Source organism: Peromyscus maniculatus, chromosome 4 (assembly GCF_049852395.1).
Source record: "Peromyscus maniculatus bairdii isolate BWxNUB_F1_BW_parent chromosome 4, HU_Pman_BW_mat_3.1, whole genome shotgun sequence".
NCBI classification, from domain to species: Eukaryota; Metazoa; Chordata; class Mammalia; order Rodentia; family Cricetidae; genus Peromyscus; species Peromyscus maniculatus.
In genome coordinates, this window is record NC_134855.1 from 24856712 (window position 1) to 24875150 (window position 18439).

The following is an 18439-nucleotide window of genomic DNA, read 5'->3' on the forward strand; positions in this document are numbered from 1 at the left end:
TCCAAGAAAGAATAACTTCCTATTCCTAAAGAATAAATTAGATTTAATAAAATTATATCAAACACCCTTTGTGATAAAAGTGGATACATGGCAAGAAATAATATTAACTGAACTTGAATTGGCTATAATATAGGATTAATTACCTGCAACTTAAAATTCCTAAAATTGGTTTAATGTGGGGAATATAGGTCAGTGCCAAAGCTAGCATGGATGAGGCCTGGCACTGAATCTCTGGCACAAGAAAAATGAACAGAAAAACATCAAAGAAAACAGATAAACAATATTTTTCATTAAACAAGACTCAAGAGAGGCAAGATTAGCAAGTCTAAAAAGATAAAACTGAAGGATACTGTAACAACCTATGTTACATGCTCCTGATCCCTTCTTAAGTTTGTCACACGTAAGGACTGCAAGTAGGGAAAGATACTCAGATCATATTCTTTGGCAAAATCTGGATACTAATCTCTAATTAATCTACAAATAGCTTAGAAGACATTTTATTTATTATGACCTTGACCTTTTGGTTCTGGGTTGATGGTGGGAGTGTTTGCATGCAATGTGGGTAGATAGGTTATTGTGTGTTTTTCCAAGAGTCATATGTAACCCTAGAAAAAGAGCTGAGATCAGATCAGTGTGCTTTGTGCAGACCTCATGGTAGGACTGGAAAGAAGCTAAGAATAATTATTGTGTGCATCTGAGTCAATGCATGTGTGTGTCAATTTTCTTAGGATATATTATTTCACAAGTCTTCTGTGAAATCTATTTTTAATAATATTATGTCTAAAGGCTATTTTTTGAAAAGATCTTGTTTCTTTTTTTCTAGGAATTTCAATGCATGTTTATTCTTAGGATTTTAATTCTGAACTTGAGTCACATTTATACAATAAGTCTCAGTGGATTTAAAATTGCATCATCTAGTTGTATTTATGGTTGTGACTACACTGTGACTTATTTCATGCCTCCTCGGTGGTGCTGCTGTCAACCTCAACCTTTCCAAGTGACGTTTTCATTAAGAATTCTATCATTTTATAATTATGACTTTCAGAACTCCCAGGGAGCAGACAGAGGCTTCCCCTTTGTACTTCCATTGTGTGTTTCTTTGAAGAACAAATTCAATTTCAACCATAGCCAAAGTAAACTTTTAAATGGCAAAATAAATCTAGAATCATGTGAAAAAGAAAAACTAGGAAGAGTTTGACTCTGAATATCCTAAGTTCAGGTGTATTTAAGATAATTTACTACTGTGTTTTCTTTTCTTTTGTGAGACTGTGGTGCCATATGCTCACTTTGTAGTAGAAAAGGGAGGAAAGAGCTAAGGTCTGAAAAACATTTCTACAAAAAGAGCTGAGGAAACTAACTAGTATATCATTCTAGTCTGCCTGGGAACAAAGACTCAAAGGTGAATTCTCTCTACTAGCATGCCTCCCACTTTCTATCCTTTGTCTACATACATCTGCTTTTCCTATTAATATCAATAATTCTATATGATGTATATTATAGTAACATGAAACTTAAAAGGTCTTATTAATAAAAAACCAGAGGCAATTTTTGGGGTGAAAGCTGAAAGATCGGAGAGCCAGAGAGTAAGCCACTGCCAACCTCACCTTACCAACTCCTCAGGTGATCTTGTTTCCTCAAACTGAAGCCTCTGAGTCCTCACCCAAATGGATCTCAACTGAACTGCTGCAGTCAGTGCTTACCTCTATAAAATCCTCTGCCAAAAGAGAACGAGTTCCTGTTTCCTCACACCTTATATACCTTTCTGTGTCCTGCCACATTACTTCCTGACATTAAAAGCATGTGTCCTTCCCAAGCAAGACATGAGATCTCAAGTCCTGGGAATAAAGGTGTATGCCATCACTGCCTGGTTCTGTTTTCTATGTGGCCTTGAACTCACAGAGATATAGATGGATCTCTGCCTCCTGAGTAATAGAAATAAGGGTGTGTGGCAACACTGTCTGGCCTCTATGTCTAATCAAGTGTCTGGCTCTGTCCTCTGATCTCCAGATAAGTTTATTTGGGTACCTAATATATTGAGGTACACAATATATCACCACATACTATATTATATTATGTTATATTATATTATATAACATGTTATAGAAACATATTAATTTATACTGAGGGTGTTTTTGTTTAGGATCTATAATCTGAGTCTCTATCATTAACTGCACTGGTTTAATATATTGATAAATCCAACTTTCCTGTTTGGTTACATCATATTCTCCCAAGTGCATTCTCCTCAATAAGTAAAACAGAAAATTTCACTTATCACACACAGGTTATATGACAGACTAACTCTAGTGCTTTCAATTGTTTACTCTTTGGAATTGCTTTTCTTACAGAATGATGGAGTAAGCCACCCTGGCTCGGTTTCTACAAATTGCCACATTATAGAATAGTTTTTGTCCATTTTCATCACATCACTGAAGTAAATTGCTTCTTTCTTTCTTCGTTTTGGCTTCTCTTATACTTTCATTTGATCATTCCATTCATTTCCCTATCCTTTTTTTGCATCTAAATTCTTTCTTTCTGCTGAGCAAAAATACGAATCAGTCTATATGAATAAGCTAGCCATATTTAAGTTTGCTGTTTCCTTTAGAGATACTTATTTTTATTAAGTTTCTTAGTACTCTGAAGTTTCTTCTTTATAAGCAGTCAGTCATCAAATATAGTTAAGTTCTGGCAGCTAGGATGTACACAACTGCCGTAGGCAGACTCTATTCATCACTTGTGGGTAGGTGGTTTTGGATAAAAATTAATTTGTCCTGAGGGTCTCTGCAGATGGATTTTAGCTAGTTGTAAGCCATCAAATCAATTCCTTGTTGCTATTATTTAATGTGTAGGTACACCCACATGGAGGTTAATGAAGTCTACCAGCCTTGTTCAAAACACTGAAAACTGCTGTTCGTATTTATCTCTATTTTCTTGTGAGCAAGACAATTTTCATCTTATAAAGTCCATGTCACCATGATGAAACTGTGTATACTTAAGTTCCCTTATAAGTTTCCTATACTATGTTTTATTGAATTGCTTATATGTCACTTACCCCATCCTCTGTCCTTGGTCCAGTTTTCCTAACCTTTGTCTCTATGACATCTTCACCCTATGATACCTGCAGCCCCAAATTCTAGAAGCTTTCCTCAAGAAATTCTGACAGCACCATGAAAAGTATTCTAACAGCTTCAGGAAAGGATATTTGATATGAGGGTGAAAAAAACCAGAGAGAGCTATTAGAGGACGTAGAATTGTCATAACTGTCCTCAAGAAGTCTTGGTAAGTCTGCCGTATCTGCATCCAATGATGGGACTGAAGGCAGCAGGGACATAAGTGCATATAAATAAAATTCACTATATATGGGAAGGCCGTAGAATAATAGGACCTTGTGAGAGAAACTAGAGCTGCATCTCTCCTTGATACCCTCAGTATTAGTCATATGTTTCACTTACCACCTTCTGCAGATAGGCATGACCCTAGCCTTTGAAGAAGAGATCCACTACACCTGATTGCTGCCTGCACCAATGAGATGAATATCAACATCAGCAATTACATAAATGGCAAGTGTGTCTTTCCTAAAATGACTTAGACCCAAACCTTCCTGCCTTTCTACTTGTACCTTTCCAATGGCATTCAATTTTTTCCATGGCTGACTCTGATGCCAGATAGCTGAAGGAAAAAGAATTCCAGAAAACATAATTACAGCTGAGCTGACCCACTATAAGGCAACCACAAATGGTTTTCATGAGTTTCACGTGGCTACATGCATTCTGCATGAGACCAGGCTATTCACATTTCTATAGCTGCCCTTGTTCTTCAAGAAACACATGTTGCCGGGTGGTGGTGGCCTATGCCTTTAATCCCAGCACTTGGGAGGCAGAGCCAGGTGGATCTCTGTGAATTTGAGGCCAGCCTGGTCTACAAAGTGAGATCCAGGACAGGCGTCAAAACTACACAGAGAAACCCTGTCTCGAAAACCAAAAACAAAAAAGAAAGAAAGAAAGAAAGAAAGAAAGAAAGAAAGAAAGAAAGAAAGAAAGAAAGAAAGAAAGAAAGATATAGATAGAAAGAAAGAAGAGATGTCCTGCACATAGCCACATTATGGCTAATCTCAGTGACCTGCTTACTGTTTAAGACCTACATTTTGTTCAAAGTGAGCTGGGTCAGGCAAGCCTACCATATAATTTCACAACACCTCCTTTCCTCCCCATTTTAACAGTAAAGTGTAAACAAAATGGTAAGAAAATTCTTAAGTGACACTCATATTTGGAAGCCAAAAGAATGTTGAATCTGTTGGGTTAGGGTTGGTTTAAATCATAACCTGTACCATTCCTATTACATGCCTGGAATAATTTACTCAACCATGCCACATCAGCATTCTCATTATAAAATAGTGGTAATAATCATAATTGTTACATCAGGTACAGTCAATGAGCAGTTCAGATATGTGCAGTACTTAGATAGCCATAGTGTTTAATAAACTTTGACTAATATAATTACCCTAGAAATCCGCTTGAAAAATGTTTAGTCACCTAACGTTTCAACAACATTCTCATGATTGCTAAAATTAATCTGCCTTATGTTTTTGAGACAATGGTATCATTAAAATATAGGAAATTATTTTGGTACTGCATGTTGTTTCTTTCCTTTGGAAGAATACTTTACCGAATCAGTTCTACTAAACAACTTGACCCTGCTCATCTATCTAAACCTTTGTGGCCATGACAAAGATTGGGATGTTTTTCATTTTCCTTCCTCCCTTAATTTCACAAGTTTGGACCTGTGAGCTTGGCTTTGATAATCTGTCACTCGCCGCTTAAAGATCAGAAAGATTGCACTGTTGTAACGGAATGGTTTTATCAGTTATGTTAAACAAAACATAATGACATATAGACTGTTTCCACGGAGTCAGGAAGCCACACAAGCCCCAAAGTGTTGATTTCTTGATGGCTCAGGAGAGCCTGCCTGCAATGCACACTAGGGATCAGCACTCCTCCCCACACTTTATTGATACGTGTTAACAAGATGTGGCTAGAAAGCCAGGCAGCTGTCTCTCTGAGCTTTCAAAGGAGCAGAGTGAAAGTTGCAGCCAAGTTTGCCCACATTTGACCATTTTCACCTTGTGAAGTTGAGATGGAATTTATCCCATACATTAAGTGGAAAATATGAGTAATTGCATTTGCTTCAGTGAGTAAAACATATATTTTATTATCACTCTTAGAGCTGGGAAAATTATGTTTTCTAGCTTTGTTGTAGTGAGATCAAAGGAGAAACCTTCATTTATGCCAGACTTCACTACATATTAAATGAGCTATTTTTGGTGAGATTATGAGGTAACCAAAACTCCTTTTAGTTTAATTTTACCTTTAAACAGATTCAGATTGCTTTAACTGAAGAGTCAAAGGGCTTGACCTCTAATTCATTAACATAATCAGAAGCATATGCCAGCTACTGGCTGCCAATCTGCTTGCAAGTCAGACACTGCAGGACTGATGTTTTACATAGTGACATTCTTAAGGTATTCTTAAGGTCACAGGTAGAGAAAGACAGGGAAACAGTGAGAGAAAAGGAGGAAGGCCACAATATAAGTAAAAGTCTGCACATGCTTTAGCCAGATCCTTCATAGGTTCAAGTCAAGGTATCCTTTTGGTGGATGAGACCCTTCCTGTCTCTGTAGAGATCTGTTCTTTGATTTTATCTGTTGTTTGATAAATACTAGTGAGACTGAAAATTCCAGTGGCTGGTGAATGGAACACCACCTCAGATGACAAGCTCTCCTTCTGAGTAGTAGCTCTCCCAGAAAATCAGGGAAGAACTTACGTAGAAAGAGAACCTTAGGCTTCAAATTGCCTTGGGACAACATACAGAATAGGAGAGTAGAAAGAACATGTTGGTTGAAATGAAAGAAGATCACATTCCAGTAGTGACTGCTCTGTACAGGTTCTTTATAGACATTGCCTTGGGAATGTTTTTAAATACTCCTCCAGTTCACATTTGTTTTTACTTTGACAAACAAATGTCACTTTTATAGAGGAGAAGTTGTATCAACCAAACCTTTAGACAAATAAGTTCTACTCTAGTACATTTCCAGTGTATTTTTCCTTTTCTGCTATGTGACAAAAGGAATCTTATGTTTGGGATGCCACTGATATTGCCAGAACAGGAATTCAGAGAAGCAGGATGGAAGAAATTAAAACACAGGTAACTGTTCTGAGCACTGACCCCTTCCTTACGCAGCAGTATTATTCAATATTTATTAACAAGTTGTGGTGACACCTAATCTACTTGATGTGGTGTTGTGACCATTGTACTTATCTCTTCCCCTTGTCTAATCAGGTAGCATCTTCATAAACGATTTGTGTTGACTGGTTATCACCATGCCTTACAGTTAATGTGTTGCCCCTGGAGCCAAAATTCATAAAAGATAATCTTGGTTATTCTTACATTCACATTGCTTTCTATTCACATTTAATTGTATTTCTTGGTTGCAAGGGAAAATGTGTCTTTTTCTCACAAGTCAGGACTGAGAAAAATATTGATGTATCTGTGGCCCAGAAATACAATTTCATCATAAAAAGAATGAGAGAATGATTTCATTACCTCACCTTTATAAGACTCTTCTAATGTCACTAAATTCACTTTGCTAAACTTCTAAAACATCTTTCAATATATTAAGATGTACTGTATAGTGCTTTATTAACTTAGTACATGACATACTAATCCATAAATAGTAATTGCTACAGAATTTAAATGGAACAGTTTTCTTTCTTTCTCTCTCTTCCTTCCTTTCCTACATTCTTCATTAATTCACTAATTCATTTTACAGTATTAAGATTGAACCTATGGCCTCATACATGCCAAGCAAGTACAAGATCATGGATTTTTTCTTTCTTTCTTTCTTTCTTTCTTTCTTTCTTTCTTTCTTTCTTTCTTTCTTTCTTTCTTTCTTTCTTTCTCTCTCTCTCTCTCTTTCTTTCTTTTGTCTCTCCTTAATTTCTTCCTTCCTTCCTTCCTTCCTTCCTTCCTTCCTTCCTTCCTTCCTTCCTTCCTTCCTTCCTTCCTTCCTATCTTTCTTGCTTCCTTTCTTTCTTTTTTTTGGATGCGGATTGCCAAGGCTGGCCTTAAACCCACTCTACAGCCTATGCAAGCTCTTGAACTTGAGATCTCCTAGCCTCAGCCTCAACAATAGTGAGGATTACACATCCTACTTGATTTGGTAAATGAGATTGAATGGAAACCAGTAATAAATGTTGCATAATTAATAATCCTTATCCAGCATCCCTGCCTCTTACTCTGCCTCACTAATTGCATGTATAAATTTCCATCCCGCTATGCTTATTTCTCCAGGGAACTTTCTCTTTTTAAATTATTATTATTATTAAGAGATGTTCTATTCATTTTACATATCAACCACAGATTTCCCTGTCCTCCCTCCTCTTGCCCCTCAGCCTTCTCCCCAACCTACCCCCCATTCCCACTTTCTCCAAGGCAAGGTCTCCCATGGATAGTCAGCAGAGCCTGGTACATTCAGATGAGGCAGGTCCAAGCCCCTCCTCCCTGCACCAAGGCTGTGCCAAGTGTCTCACGATAGCCACTAGGCTCCAAAAAGTCGGCTCATGCACTAGGACAGGTCCGGATCCCACTGCCAGAGGCCCCCTAAAGAGTTCAAGCTAAATAACTGTCTTGCTTATCCAGAGGACCTAGTCCAGTACCATGGGGGCTCCTCAGCTATTTGTCCACAGTTCATGCATTTCCACTATCTCTTAAACCACTTGATTTCTCATTTCCTTCCAAACATAATTGTGACTAGCTAATGTTTTCAACTATTAATTTTCTTTTGCAAGTCCTTCTTAAAGTGTCAGAACCATAGTTGACAAACAGCAAACATTGTGGTTAAGAGAAATTATTTTCACATTTCTACCTATATATAAACTGATATTATTATAAATATATGAGTTAAACCTATTTGTGATTCTATGTCTTTGTCTTTTAAAGGGTTCAATACTTACCTAAACTGTAAATTAGTAGATTTTCAAGATGTATCCCTCTGTAGGTGAGGAGAGAGCTCAATATTGTGCTTAGAATACAATCCTCAGGGTCTGGGTTTGATCTCCAGAGCCATATTAAAACACTGGTTTGTAATTCCAGTGCTGAAGAAGCTGGAGCATGAGGGTCCCTGGAATGCATGGACCATCCCAACTAACAATCTGTCAACTCAGTGTCAACGGGAGATCCTTTCTCAAATCCCAAGTGGCTCCTGAGGCTGTATTGTGGCCTCCACACACACAAACATGCTTGCATGCAGATGAACACAAATACACAAAGCACCCATCCTTTATACTTTTCCTATAGTTTCCAACACCTTTCATCCTGACTTTATTGCTTCTTTCATTTTTACTCATGAAAGTTGCATCTTTAATTTTATTGTTGTTTTTTGGATTAGCAAGTCACCACCATGTCACTTTTCACTTTCATAGTGATATCCATTTTCTTTCTTCCTTCCTTCCTTCCTTCCTTCCTTCCTTCCTTCCTTCCTTCCTTCCTCTCTCTCTCTCTCTCTCTCTCTCTCTCTCTCTCTCTTTCTTTCTTTCTTTCTTTCTTTCTTTCTTTCTTTCTTTTTGATGACCATCTCTAGTACCTTTTGGGATGACAACATGAATGTATATTTCTATTTATCAAAAATTCATGTTTTTGGAATTTGGCTCTATACTCTAAAAAGTAAAACATTATTTTGACTCTAGTCTGGTTTTCAATAACCTTTTCTTTTAATTCTTGGGGAAAATATGCTTCCATTTTCAAATACATATATACTTCTTGGTATACAACATATTTAATGACTTTTATTATTATTTATTTATTTAAAAAATTATTAATTTTACATGCCAACCACAGATCCCTCTCTCCTCCCTCATCTTTCCCCCTGCTTCCCTCCTGGCCTACCCCTCAACTCCTACAGGAGACAATTGTGTAGCTGTTTGAGGGTCCCCTGGAAGTAGGATCAGGATCTATCCCTGGTACATGAGCTGGCTTTCTGGATCTCATTATTTATGGTTGGACACCTTGACCACCTTTGATGCAGGGGAGGAGAGACTTGTTTCTGTCTCAACTGAATGTACTATATATATAATCTTTAAGTAGACTTTAAGGTTAAAGAAAAGTAGAAAAAGATGGTCTTCACTAATGTACTTAATGCAAGTCTTGATTATTCAAGGTCTGACTCTGCCTCCATGAGCATCTGTTGACACTGGGAGCTTGTTAGAAATGCCAAATCTCAGGTCTCCAAAGGGAAAGGAATCTGCAATTTTCCTTCAAGATCTCAAGGTCAAGGTACACTTTGAGAAGTGCCACAGAGTCATTGATTAAAAGAAATGAAAGTGATTGCAGCCATGAGAAACAATCAGAAAACAGAATATTTAACTATCATCCATGAACTGTGATGAAAGATCGGAGGATGTTAGGCGAGCTGCAATGATATTTTCTTTTTGAAACTTTCCATAATATAAGTGATAACATAACTGCCATTGGAATTGACAACTGACGTCCGCACTGACAAAGGAGAGGGCAGTGGAGATTTTTCTGCTTACTGATGAGCTGAAGTGGCAGAGAAAGTTTTTAGAAACCATCTAGATGTTACAAGGAAAAAATTTACCAAGTGACTTATTTCCTGATTAAAAGGAAATATTAAAGCTGTCTTTCAATATTTAAAGCTTATTTAACTGGGAATACTTTGCCTGGCACTGACCCATGTTATTTTATTTCATTCTTCTTTTGATCCATGCAAATAGTTACATGGCTTAAAACGTTTTATCATATCACCTCTGTGACTAGAATACATGAAAGAAATTTTTAATGATGAGTGATGAACCTTGTCTGTCAGCCTTCATTCAAACAAATGCAGTGATTTCAGCAAGAAGAAACCTTTATTTTCCTTAAAAAACTGACACAGTGTATTTGGTATACCTATGATTTAAGTTATGTTTCCATGATATTAATTAACTAATTGTTTATAACCATATGGTTGAGGTATTTCCCTGCATGGTAAGACATCAGTGCCATTTCAAATTTTATTGTAAAGATGCAATATATATCAAAAGAAATGTTAACATAAAATAAAATTAATCTTGTTTTCTTTTAAAATTAGTCAAGTTACTTCTTTTTCCTGCTACACATCTGAAGGACCAGCTTCCTTTCCCATACTTGGTATGTACTACATCTTTTTTCTCTGAGTTAATTTTCTAAGTCTGGTCTGTCAGCCAGTATAAACAACACTTGATGAATGAGACTCAAGGTGTTTAGTCACCTGAAGCAGCTGTTTGAAGTAACTCTACACACAGCCTGAGGCCTGTGTTTTCACAGCTGTGAGAACTCTTCAAAAGGTTTCCCTCTTGGCCTAGCTCTTTGCTGTGGCTTTAAACTCTTAGCACAAAATCTGGACTATTTCAAAAGAGCAGAGTGAAACTGGAGACAGTAATTTTGCATGATTTTGAGCCAAAAATTGCCTAAAATAAATAAATGAAGTACATTTGAAAGTGCTTTACCTAGGTGGGCTATATATCTGAGAATTGCTCCTTCCCCCTTTCCAAGCACCCAGATAGACCCTTAGAAGGAAGATGTATGTCTGAAACACTATGCTCTGCTTTGTAGCAGTGTTTTCCTTTTCTGGTTCTATGACTCCAAGATCTTATGAGTTTGGAACTATATGTACCTGAATTAAGCTTTGGGAATTGCTAGATGTTTGAGTTCCAGGTTCATAAATCGACCCAAGATGATTAAAAATGGCATTCTTCGCTAGCCTGCTTAAGTGACTCAGACTTCCAAATTACTCTTGATGTTTTCTATTGCCTTGGCAGGCTGAACATATCAAGCAAACTTACTTGTGACCAGGATATCTCTTATGAGGCTTCAAACTGTCTTGAGCTTATTTTACAACAGCTATTTTTCTTCCTTGTATATATAATTAAAAGCATGTGATTGTATTTGCCTCTCACAAAGTATTACTTCCTACTAGAAATATCCAGGTACTTGTCTGGAATTCTCAATGACAGAGAAGTTGCCTAACATGCACTATACATCTATATCTGTCCATCTATCGAACTATCCATCTCACTCTATCTGTCTATCTATCTATCATCTATCTATCTATCTATCTATCTATCTATCTATCTATCTATCTATCATCTATCTTTCTGTCTCTTATATGTATGTATGCATATGTGTATATTGCTATTTTGTTTAGGGTGACAATTATGCTTTTTACTTGTTTTAGTTTGGGGAATTTTATTTCTCAATTTGAAAGCTATTTCCACGTTTCCATTTTATAGCTGCTTGGTAACATGCCAAGTAAAGTATATTTGACTTTAATAAAATTTTCATGTGATTCATAATAATTATTCTTTCAACAGTCTCCTCCATTTAATTAAATAGAATAGTATTTATAATTTATCTATTCACTTCACAAATATATATTGGCTGTCTGATAGAGGCCCAGAACTGGGTTAATTGCTGAGAAGACAGAAGTAAAGTAGGCACGGTCCTTGCCACCACAAGCGTAATATCTAATTGGGAAATGCATTAAATAAGTATCCAAACAAATAATGAATGTTTTACAATAATGATTAGTGCTGAGTCAGAAGAGCTAGGATATATGGAAAACAAATAAATCTTTTACTTTAAAGACAGGGTTTCACTGGAAAATATAGGCTGGCCTTGAATTCTTGATCGTTGTGCTTCTGAATCCTGAAGTGTGGGATTGCAGGTATGTTCCAACATACCAAGTGAAGAGTGCAATCTTCGACTCTGTCTACTTTCATCTAACACGTTCTATTAAAAGATAATATTTTCAACATAGTCAATAAATTTGTTATGGCATTTCTGTAGATTATTCACACATTTAAGAAACTACAATTTAATGCTATAGCTTTCATGTTGATAAATAGAGCATTCTGTCTCATATTATTTTCAATCTCCCTTTTTATAATTAGGTTAAAAATTAAGTAACTTTTTGTTATCTTCAAATGTGTGTGTGGGGGTAAGGTCTCTCTCTCTCTCTCTCTCTCTCTCTCTCTCTCTCTCTCTCTCTCTGTATGTATGTGTGCATACATTGATTTGTATGTAATCATTTTTCCACGTAGCAATGATGAACACTGGGATTTATGACATTTTGTTTGGCTATCACACTGACTCTTTATCACTTCAACAACGTAAAAAACTGAGTAAATTCCATCTTCACATTTATTTGTTCATCATATCATTATCCACTGCCTGATATGTATATATTTGCTTTGGGGAATAGAAACATGAATAAATGATAACTCTCATATTTGTAAGTTAAGTGTAATTTTAGTAATGCAGGAACTCTTACATTTTAGTGGTCAATGTGGTTGAGCACATTATCAACCCAAAGCCACCACTGGATTTTTCATAGTCATTAACTTTTAAAAACTTGGAATAGGGCTAGAGAGATTGCAAAAACACTTCACATTCACACATGGAAACCAGACCTTAGAATACTAGAACACAAGGAAAAGCAGGATTGGCCTGTTAACCAGCCTGGAAACCCCATTGCATGGGAGGCAGAGACAGGGAATCCCTGGGCAAGCTGGCTAGCCAGACTAACATAAAGGCCTAGCTTCAGTAATTGGTCCTACCTCAACATATAAGGTGGAGAAAATTTGAGGAAAACACCCAACATCAACCTTAGGCTCTACATGCACACACATACATACATACATACACACACACACACACACACACACACACACACACACACACACACACACTCACACACCTGCTTGTGCCCTCACATACACACATACCATGTGTGCACATGTATATCTGAACCAACACCCACACAAGAGGACACTCATGCACACCCCACACACCACATATGTATAAAAAATGAAATAAATTCATGACATCAACATTATTTAATGAGCCATGAATATTAATATAAAATTCAAATTTCAGTGCTGTGAGAAATGTTTTGGTGAATTTGCTGTGGTCTATAGATATTTCAACTCTGCAGCAGAAGAGATTTGTAAAACCAACAGAGACAAATTGGCTCATGAAGGAGATCTTGAGTCTGTGGCCATTCTCAATCTCTAGGCCTGCCATGTATTGGTTTGTTTCTTAATTATAAAAGAGCTATCCTGTATTAGTGTCCTTCATGAAAATAGTGTTTGAGGGACCTAAACTGGCCCCACTCTCATGTCTCATACACTGCTTTAAGTTTGGTGCTTATCTGTAACAGGCTGCAGGGAAATGGCCCGTGAGGAAAATGGATAATCAGTGTTTTGAACCAGATCTAAGAATGGCACTGTTCAGCTCAGAGTGTTTTAGTTGGAATTCAACCCCTAGCCACTTTTAACCATAGATGATACCAAAAGGATATGGAAAAGGAGGGACAAATTGAGCAAATATCTGCCAATGTCACTATAGCATTGTTTTTCAAATTCCATACCATCTTGAGACAAATAAACATGGAAAAACAAGTATATGATGATTAGTAGTGTTAAATCATATGTAGAGTGGAATCACAGAAAGGATATTATGTAATCATTACTAACAATATCAAACTTAAAATATTAGTGATAATAGCGCAAAAGAAAAAATTAAATTAATAATGATTATTATATAATATTAAAATTTTCATTATAAACAATTATAGATGGTGCTAAGCATATGCATAAATACTGGTGGACACATTGAAAGAGGTAGGACTAAATAAGGACACTATTTATAAAAGATCTGCCATTTTTATGAATGAAAAAAAATATGCAAGTATTTTATGAGCTCACAGTATTTGAAGACGTAACAGGATGAGGATGCCCTCATGTATTAAATACTTTATCAATCATCTCAAACTTGTGAATTTTATTACTGTTGTGTCAATGAAGTTGGTAAGGCTAAAGCACATTAAATTATTCCCTCAAATTTACATTTCTAGTAAACAGGATCTTAAAGCTATCTTTATCTGAATTTAAAACCTGTACCTGTCTTTCAAAGGGTGAATAGTATACATAAAACGGACAAGAGAAAAGACTGTTCTTTGTAGAAGATAATTTGTATGTAAATGATGGAGCTTGATAAAACACATGTAAACAGCAGATATGTCCAACTGACTGAAAAAGGAGACGCACATGAGCTCAGGGAGAGGACACTGGCACAGGGTTAGTTGAGCTTTAGCCTATAGCTGTGGGGGCTTCCAGAAATATATAGACATGTACTTCTATTTCAGAAAACAACGATTTGACTGTAACAAGTAAAGTTTATATGTGACTGATAAAAGTCAGAAGTATTTGAACATACAGATAAAACATATATATTTCATGGGTTAAATCAAATTCATTTAGAAAAATATTAAGAAAATTTTCATTTTTAAATTGTCACTTATGGAACAGAATTACCATAAATCAACAATAACACTCCAATCTCCTTCATTATGAAGAAGGAATGTACGGTTTTGTCTGTTAGCTTACAATCTCATCATCATGACTGATATTAATACATGATAGTTCAGTTCAATCACCAGTGTCACAACAGGCCACTAGGTGAAACAGTGCTGACTCACAATCACATGAGGGAAAGGGGGACCGTCTCTATTTTTTCAGTCATAACTTTTGTACAGCTGAAAACAGCAAGACCCAAACCCCTCATGGACACCAACGCAAACATTACCTGGCAGTCACACAAAAATTTTACGAGTTCTTTCTCACCATAAAGGGCAGTGGTTTTTATTACCCAATTTAATTAAAATTTATTTCAGAGACCACCTATGCAACATAATGGTGTCTTAGCTCCACAGTCCTAGAAGAGGAGGGTCCTGAAGCCGTGGCCCTGGTGATTCTTGATTTTTTTCCTCACTCTCTTTTCTAGGCTTGTGGGGGCAGACTACTCATCTTCTTGAGAATATTGTGTCTTTCCATTCAAAACTGACTCTTAACCTAGTCAAGTACCACTGTAGCTTATAAGTTTCCCGTTCCTAAGACCTAGTGTTATCTGTGCAATTGATTACATTATGTGGTTTTATAGAGCTTGAAGTTTGTATTTTCTATATTTTTAAGCCCAAGAACAGTTTAGATATTAAATCAATAACATCAACTTTGAATTTGTTTTACTGGAAACCTATTCTATGGAAATGGGACCCCAGGGTCCATCTGTTTTATGTGCATGTGTTCTGTACTTTCAAGTTTCCTACGCTGTCATCAGAACCTGATTTGACTTCAAATGATCTCATAAAAGCAGACATTTATCTTTCCCTCCTTAATACCATTGCTGTTGATAACTGTGATCTCTTAATGTAACAATCAGTTAGTACCTATTAGCTGACATTATTTCAAATACAGATGTTATATTAAAAATCATACTTGGGCCTCTGACATGGCTCAGAAGGTGAGGGCATGTGCCTTTGGGCCTAGTGATCTGAATGTGATCCCTCGAGCCACAAGGTGAAAGGAGAAAATGACTCGCAAATTGTCCTTTGACCTCCACACAAACATAGTGGTATGGACATACCACCTAAATGAATAAGTGTAAAAAAAAAGATATATTGAGTATGGAAAATCAAGACTTAGAAAAAAAATGATAGTTTTAGGATAATGAAGACAACTTGCATTGCCTTCCTCTTATTGAAACCAATGGCAGTGTTGGCAAAGTTTGTACACACACACACACCCATCCACAGACAGACAGACACAGAGGGAGGGAGAGAAATAGGTAGATGAGACTATATAAATATATATGTGTTTATCAGTTATAAAGATATAACCATATTTATGTACTACCATTTTCTGTTATGCATTAACATCAGTATCTACATCTAAAACTGATACAGACCATCACCTTGTATTTTCAGTCAGGCTCTTAGGAGAATAAATTTTGAGACATATATTTGTAGATAGGCAAGTATATTTACCTGCACCTTTTACTAAACACAACAAAGGAAGTGAAAGATAAAGATTGCATAGTAATGAATATTAAAATTGTTGCTATTGCAACAAAGTCCTTGTTTAGGTAGCTCTGTTTAACTTAAAATAATCCTGAGAGATGGACCTAGCTGTGGACAGTCAGAAGCCAGTACTTCCAGAATCCAAAACTTCATCATTTTTTTATTTTTTATTTTATTTATTTTATTTATTTATTTATTTATTTATTTATTTATTTGGTTTTTCGAGACAGGGTTTCTCTGTGTAGCTTTGCGCCTTTCCTGGAGCTCACTTGGTAGCCCAGGCTGGCCTCGAACTCACGGAGATCCGCCTGCCTCTGCCTCCCGAGTGCTGGGATTAAAGGCATGCGCCACCAACGCCCGGCTTCATTTTTTTTTAAGAGTTAGCCTGACTTTATACCACAGAATCCATTCTCAGGTCCACTTTCTTCTTTTAGTGAGTTCCTCTCAACTGGAACTGATGCTACCAGAATTCCAGTTGTTCCCCTTTCCTGTGAAATTTTACATAAAGGCCAGTAATAGGAAATACAATTTTCCATAATGCAATGGCTTTCAGGTTCTTATGATAGCATCACCCTCAAAGATTCTAACCAGCCCTTCTTAGTTAAGTGGCTTGCTTAGTGGGAAGACCCAGACTTAAGAAATACTGAGTACCCAATAACCACACACTAGTGAGACCAAAGTTGTGCACCTGTTTCTGTTCGCTTAAAATAATTGATGCTATTGACCACTACATAAATTTGTATGCTTCCTTTATGCCCATGGAGGAAATCACTCTACCTTTTTGTGATCCAAATCCAGTCTGCATAATCTTACCATGTTCCTCAATTCTTGTCCACCAGTATCAAGAGCCCAAATACTGATTGTAAGTCAGAGAGAAAAGTTTCATAGAACTCTACCTATGTGCCTAGGCAGAAACATTCTTCTGAGAAACAGGATCTCTAAACCCACAGAATCTAAAAGTTATATGGAAAATGTCTACAGATTGCTTGAATGGACTACTAAATGCTATGGTAAGTGAAGTTACATCATTTACCTTACAGTTTTCAGACTCATGAATTCACTATACATTTGCAAAGCAATAATACATTTATATGTGATTTAGAAAATATATGTTTATTTATTTATTTATTTATTTATTTATTAGAATATACTCTCATAGTTGATATTGGTATCTGCAACCTGGTATTGCTATGTATCTTGATAAATTGTATTTCATTATGTATACAGGTATACAGTTTATGATTTAGCAGTATGTGATTAGAACAACTAATCACACTACCCTGGTGTGATATAAATATCACAGTTTTGATTCTTTAAGGGACTATATCTAGCACTTTGTATATATAAAAACACGAAACTAGAGGCTGGAGAGATGGCTCAGTGGCTAAGAGCACTGGCTGCTGTTCTTGAGGTCCCAGGTTCAATTTTCAGCACTCACGTGGCAGCTCACACCTGCCTGTAACTCCACTCCCAGGGTTTCTGACACCTTCACACAGATATACATGCAGTCAAAACACCAATTAACAGAAAATAAAAGTAAATTATAAGAAAATGAAACATCCCTGTTATACGTATTACTTTTCATGGTAGATTGCTTTTTCCACTAAGAAAACAAAGATGACTTTTCACTGATTATCAAATTATTTACTCCAATGATCTCCACATCACAGATCTCTAAAGCACTCACAATAAGCTGGCTCTATATTAGCCCTCCACTCAACACCTTCACATGCCCTTCTTTAAGATGTTCCTGATTTCCACATCGACTGATTTCTAGTAATACCTGAAAAGTTTAGGTATTTTCAAAGTGTGTGGAGACACCAAGATACATTCTGGTAGTGATGAGAATAGATTCTCTTGCAAGGCAGAAGAATCTATATTATCTGTAATCAAATTTTGCATCCCTACTTTTTTTTTTTTTTTTTTTTTTTGGTTTTTTCGAGACAGGGTTTCTCTGTGTAGCTTTGTGCCTTTTCCTGGAACTCACTTGGTAGCCCAGGCTGGCCTCGAACTCACAGAGATCCGCTTGGCTCTGCCTCCCGAGTGCTGGGATTAAAGGCGTGCGCCACCACCGCCCGGCGCATCCCTACTTTTAAGGAAGAAGAGCTTTCAACCTTGGCAATAAAACTTAAAGATAATGATCACATTTTAATTATTTTTTCCATCCTATGAGCACATAATGGAAAAAGATCACCTTAAAGGAAGAGAGATTTGTTTTGGCTCACAGTTTTATGGCAGGGGGATGAACAATGGATGGGACTCTGGCTTTGGTATGGGAGTTTGCAGATGGTCAAGTTTTCAAAGTACTGGAAGCCAGAGTGACCTTGGCTAGGAAGCCAGGGCCAAGCTACAACGTATAAACCTGACCATATTTGACATGTTTCTAATAGCAGGGTCTCACCACTTACAGGCTACACAAACTCCCCAAACAGTAGCAACAGTTTGTTCAAGTATATAAGCCTGTGAGGGATATTTCACATTCAAAGCATAACAAAA